A 6,859-nucleotide genomic window follows, 5' to 3' on the forward strand; every position below is an offset into this window, starting at 1 on the left:
GTTAGTAGACCTGCAGTGGCTGTTACCCACTTCAGGGCAAAATGACATCATGCAGGTTTTGTTGAGAGATTGGCTACAGGAAGCTAAGAAGTTGATGAGGTAAAGGCCAGTTAACAAAGCTCTGAAGTGTGACTGCAAGCCTAGCGGGTACAAAAAAACAACATATTTGGAAAAAATATTTAAAATGAAAAGTCTGGCAGGACAACCAGCTGGTATACACATACATAAACCAGACGTGTTGATGGATAAACATGCTAAATAAACATAACCTGTCACAGTGCAGTGTAAGTGATGCTGCTTCTTCATAAAGCATCAAATGAACAGCATCCAGTGTCAGTTGTATCCAGTGTGCTCTGGCCTTAATGTCTGAATGTGAGTTTACATGTATATTCACTTTCGGTAGGTTTGTTTATATTTGTAAACTATGTAAAGTAAACATTTGCATTCATTAAAGATTGATTTAGGGAGTTTTAAAGAAAATCAGCTTATTCATCCATAAATCAAATGTCTTTAAGAAGATATGTGAATAATTCCAAAATTAGACCGTTTTTAGACTGTATCTTGAAAATTCAGTTGAGAGACTGTACAGTGCTATGTTTTACATGCTAACTTTCTTTTAAAGACATATCAAACATGCCAAATTATTCTGACTGTAATGTGTTATAACTGTGTAATTTTCTGACATAGCAGAACAGTGTGCCAATTTGGTAAAAGAAGAATAAAAATCATATTGAAACTTTCCACGTCTGACAGAAAAAATGTGCCTTTGAATGACCAAGGTATGACTGTTGTGTATATATTGAACATTCTTTTTTTTTTTTTACAAGTGGAACTAGAAAACTGATACCTCCTGATTGGATTGAAAGTGTTGCAGATAAGTTAAATTAGTCAATTTTAGTGCAAATTTGGGGCATGAACACCATTGTTGAATTTTTCAGTACATGGTTTGATACTATTTGGACTTTCATTCACTTTAATTAAAAATCGAATGGTCGAATAACTGTAAATAAGTGACGTCAGTGGTTTTCCCTGGCTCACAGCCCCTTTGGACAGAGCCAGGACTCTCATGTTTATATTTTACTTCTGACTGATGTAGGCGATTACAGGATCTTGGGGCTTCTACATTCAGAATGACAGCAGTGCAGCAGGAACAAGCAACAGTGGAATAATTTTGAGAGGAAAAAAGAGAGGCTATAATGGAAACTGGCTTCAGCCTGCACTTTAATTATACAAAAAAAAAGAGAGCACTGGGCCTTTGTTTTTAATGTCGCCATTTAACCCACTGTCTACAGAGTAAAGTTATGCTTTATTAATCGCCCTGAGGAAAATTATCTTCTGCATTTTATCTATGCAGTAGCAGTGGGACAAAGTTCTGAGGCCAAAGCTTAAAAGAACCATATCAGTGGTTTGCATGTTTTAGCTAGTTTACTACCAACCGTAACTAAAAAATTCCAATTTAACTTGTTTTGCAAACAATGGTGCTATAGCTGCTGTCAGGAAAATCTTGTTCAATAGTTCCAGGGATCTTGGTTTTCTACGTAATCTCTGTGTGAAAATGAATACCAGGATCCTGAAAATGAAGTTTATTTTTTACATCTTTGATTTTACAATGACATGTCCAAATGTCTTCTGTGAAAAAAGGCCTATTGACTTGATGGACACCGTTATTTATTGCACATGTATTCAGAGCTGATTGAGATTCACATTAACAGTGTCGCTTTATGGCAGTGGTTCCCAACTCTCTTAAACCACGACACCCCTTTAGAGATTACGGTATTAATTTGCTTTGTTTAAGATGTATTTGGAACTTATTGATCAAATTTGCTGAATTTGGCAGTTTTTCCAACAGATGTTGCATTCAGGTGTGGGGCAGATAGTTAGCTTCTCTCCGTGAAACCATGACGCCAATTAGCAGGCACAGTTCAGGACAATTTTAGACTTTTTTGTGACTCTGTGCTGAGATATCTGAGCATTCTGAGCTTTGTTTACAGTGACAAATATTCCATCCCTGCTGTGACAGTCATTATTTCTGGCTGCAGTTTGTCAAAGTTAAATTATTGTAATTAATACGGATTCACAAACGTGCAAATTAAATTTTAAACTTCAATGAAATGAATGGAAACCAAAAGCTGTATAATAAAACAAAAATACACAAAGAAAAAGTCTAGAAACAAATATTGCATCCTTTTGAAATTGATCACCAAAGATGTGGAGTACACAAAAACTGTTTGGCAAAAACAATGATTTTTTAAGGGCAACACCAGCAGTAGCCTACAACTGGATGACCGTTTTAATTTTGGGGTTTGAGGACATCAGGAGCAAACACAGGAGAGAACAGCGACTGCACTCACAGCAAAGCTCTGTTTGGGTTCAAACTCGGGACCTTCTTTCTGTGACGAGACAGTAATCACAACTGAGCCACTGTGCCGTCCCAGGAGGCTCTTGTGCTGCCTAATATCCCAGCACAGTCTTCCTAAAAGATAAGCACTTATGATAATGTGGCTAATAATTAATTAAATCAGTGCACTCATTTGAAGGTAACCCTATGTCAACATACAGTACTTGGCTCCACATATTACATGTTATGTATTAATATGAACTCAGGCATGAACTCTCTTGAATCTTAAAGCACGAAGGTAAATTAGGTTTTCTTATTAATATGATAATTTTTGCAGCAAGACACTCCACAGTCTAATCAGATCACCCAATTAGTTTCTCTCTAGTTTCTGTGTGTGCTGTACTTGTGTTTTCCCAAGAACTTGTCTCCACACAGATACACAGGCATGTGTCACTGAGTAAACATAAACACGATTTACATAAAAAGTTAACAAAAGCTTAAGTCTTAAAGACATCTTTTAGTGATTTTTTATAATTTTTAACCCGCTTGCTGAAATGATGCTTTGAGGGCTGTACATGCAGGGTAAATGGAAACAGTTGGTCCAGAGAAGTGTCTCTAGGATACATTTCCACCCATAAAGACACACAAATAGCTCAACAGTAAATAAATGTAAAGCAGTAAATTGATCTCAGAGCATCTAATGAGGAAGTCAAAAGGCATCAAGTGAAAAAAAATAATTCAGGTAAAAGCCGTGTGTATAACGGTGATACATTACCTGTGGTTACACTGCATCATTAATTGAGGCTGGGATAGAGTTCATTATGCATGAGGCAGCTTAAGAGAAAGCTTGAGAGGTTTTGGGAGGAATCTAACAACTTCCTAGACGGTAACAGGTTGAAGCAGTTTTATACTGATTTAATATTTTTGTCTTTGGGACAGTGCTGAGGACATCTCTACAACTCTAAAAGGGTAAGTCTGTCCTACAGCAACTCCAGGGTGGTCTAAATTCTGTACACGGCATTTCACATTGTGTGTAATCTCAAATACCACCATTGTTGCACTGACACGCTGTTTTATTGTGCTGTACAACATGAGTAGCTATATGGCAGACTTGCATTTTGTTTTCATTGCTGAATTAAATGAGCATTTAGAATGTTTGTTTAAAAGAAATTTTGGACGATTTACTAATCACAACACGTGATACTTTCCATGTAAACGCTGAAAGTGTTACTAACGTAATAACCAAATCCTTTAATTTTTATTCTCTGTGTCTCTTATAAAAAACAACTGACAGTTTGTCATCTAATTTGTCTCCTTACATCTCCTCTCTGCTTATTCCTTTCCATTCCACACACCGCTATTCTGGGATTGTTTGTATTTGTTTAAACCAATCACAAATGACCAGGGCAGTAACAGGCCTTTGCAAAATAGATAGCAGAGATAGCGGAAGAGTAGAGACGTTGTTCTTTATCCCAGCAATGTACATTCGTTGAGCCAGACTAAGCCTAACCCCACCTTCAGGCAACAAAAGGCACTTTGGTAAAGGTTAGGAATGATGGCAGTTTTGGTTAAATGTTATTAAGTTAACTTTTCTTTATTAAACCAGCTTGTATGTGTAATGTCATACAGGATTAACCAATAACCTTGCATTAAGCAGATATAATACAGTAATTTAATGCAGCTTCCAGCCTAAAAGAAGAGCAATAACTTTAATTTAGCATTGGAAAATGTCAATGGCAAATTATAAAAAAAAATCCCCCTCAGAGACAGAGATGTGTTGAAAAAATGTGTGTAAGTATAAAATATGAAGTACAAAATGTATGTGTGTCTGCAGTGTAGTGGTTAATTGACCCTGTATTAAGGTATAATGAAGATGTCCGTACCTTTCCAATCACAAAGGTTGCAAGACATTGTACATCTCAGTTTCCTGGAGCAGGCTCGAGTCAGTCTTTGTGTTGTTTGGACTGGATAACCAAGAAGAGGCGCATACATCTGTGACTTTATTTCTTGGGTATAATTGAAAATGATACAATGGTTTCTCGAAGCAAACTACATGCCACCACTGTTGTGTGGGGGTCTGTTTCCTGGTACCAGTGTTGTAAATAAATGCACTGATTTTTAGACAATGCAGACTAATGAGATTGTTATTCATTCACCAAAATAGAGACTGACCTAAGATTAGGCCAACAATTTTTATTCATCAATTGAAATGAGAAAATCTTTTTAAACTAAAATGAGTTATGATAGTAAAGCAATGTGCCCTTGCCTGGTCAAATGACTGTGGGCTTTCATTATCATAAAACACAACAGTGGATGATTTCACTGATTACTACACCTTGAACCAGAAAGGGTAAACTAATAGAGAGACATGTTTGAAGATATGCAAATGACGTTATTGTACAGCTCAGTAAAATGTACAAAGACTTTGGCAATTAGACACCATCGCTATTTCAATATTTCGTAGAGTGTATCTACGATGGAATGGTGGCGACAAAGGAACCCAAAGAACAGACCAAAGGAGGCTTCAGAACGGTCAGCTGGAGTTGATGACTGGAGGTGGAAGGGGAGGTGGAGGGTTGCACTCTTTGCGTGCAACGAAAGCTGAACGGCACAGGGAAAAAACGATTTTTTTAAAGCAGGGCTGTGACTCTTTGATTGGCCCTTGCAGTTTGTGTACGATTCTGATTGGTTTAGCAGTAAGGTGAATGTCTCCACCAGTTGATTCCATTCATCCATTTAGGAAGAGAGCGTTGATTAAATTAGGTCCTCCTGAAAGAATTTACGCTGAGCCATTTTTAAGGAGAGACTAGTATTTATATGTATATGTATGCATGTATGCGACAGTTATGTACAGCAAAAAAGTGCATTTATTAGGATGACAGCTGAATTGGCTTGGGAGTGACTGATTAAAAGTTAGGTCTTCCTGAAAGAATTTACGCTGAGCTACATTTCAGCTCAGTTTTTGATGAAAACAGTGCTTGTGTTTTTTGATGTTTTTTACTGTGACAAAGTACGTTGGACATTTTCTGTTGTGCAGAAACACCACCAATGTTATGATATGACTTTGTCTTCTTCAGGGAATTGAGGCTATTGTCTGTTACCATAATATGCTCTCTCAACTTGACATCAGACTTTTAGTCAGCAAAGGGATCTTTGCCACAGGGGCACTGCAATGCATGTTGTGATAGTAGTCTGAGGGAAACAGCTGACTGTTGTAGTGCTTTGTTGTTTCTGTTTTGGTGGTGCTTTGCAAAATCATGTCTTGTTTTTCTAAAGGAAAGATGGACCAGGTCAGCAGTTTATTTGATGAAGTAATGAAGAAGTAATGTTTGGTTAATTGTGATTACAACACTGCAATTCAGTGTTTCAGCTTTCACTTTACACACAGATTTACCAATGAAGAAGACATGAACACCACAAATTAATTAAAAAGCAACGATGATTTAAACACCTTAATTGAAGCATTAATAAACGTATTGTCCCTAAACTAAGTCATGCATGAGATACTATTAATCCTAGTGCATGACTGTTCATCACATGAATGAATTCATGCTTTTTAATTCATGAAGTCATGTGTGAATTCATGATAATTCATGTGATACCCTGTACTTTCAAAGTAATTTGAAGTATTTAATGTGAGTCAAATTAAGTGGGAACATGAACCTCCATAGAAATACAACATTTGACAAGGATTTGTAATGACATGTTTTTGCTTCTCTATTGTTTAGAAATTACATCAAATAAAGCATTTTAAACACTGCAGTGAAATGAAAAAAAAATCAACAGGAATTGAATTAAAACAATCTTGTATTGTTACAAATTTATGTTTCGAAAAGGGGTTCATTTGCTACTTACTGCAGGGCCAGATCTACTTTCCCCTCATATGTAAAAACAAGAAAGTGTCACTGTTATAATGTTTCAGCTCCACACATTCTGTATTTTCCATTAGGTCATCCTCATCTCTGTCAACAAAATGTGTTCATCTCGTCCTTTCTTTTCATTATCCACGGCTCTCCCAAGTCTCACTGACTGAGTTGTTACAGAGCACTTTATCTTATTACACCAGTGAATGAAGCCTCAGAGGCAGCGGTGGAACAGGCCTGATATGGCAGCCATGTAATGTCCAAATCAGCAATCTAAGGCTTTTGTTGTGTGATGGTTTCAGGCTGATGAGCTCAATGAAATATTGTTTGTTGTTTAGCACTGGCACATCACTCCTTGATATGATAAAGTATGGTGCAACAGAGAGAAAAAAGTATTTCAGTCTCAATGTTTCCCTTTTGAATATTGCATGAGTCTCCGTCTGTGAGGTGCACGTAATGTTGTTGGTCCAGCGGGAATTTCCTCCATTCAAACCGTTATTCTAGGGCTCAGACTTGGTTTTACGTGACAAGAATGATTAGCTTGAGGGTAAAAGTGTTGAGGTCAGGGATGAAATCATACTCACGAGAATGAATGGAATCACTAGATGTGTGTGTTTGTGTTTTGGAGCTCAAATGTCATTGCGCTTGTAATCCACCT

Source organism: Etheostoma cragini, chromosome 13, assembly GCF_013103735.1.
Source record: "Etheostoma cragini isolate CJK2018 chromosome 13, CSU_Ecrag_1.0, whole genome shotgun sequence".
NCBI lineage: Eukaryota > Metazoa > Chordata > Actinopteri > Perciformes > Percidae > Etheostoma > Etheostoma cragini.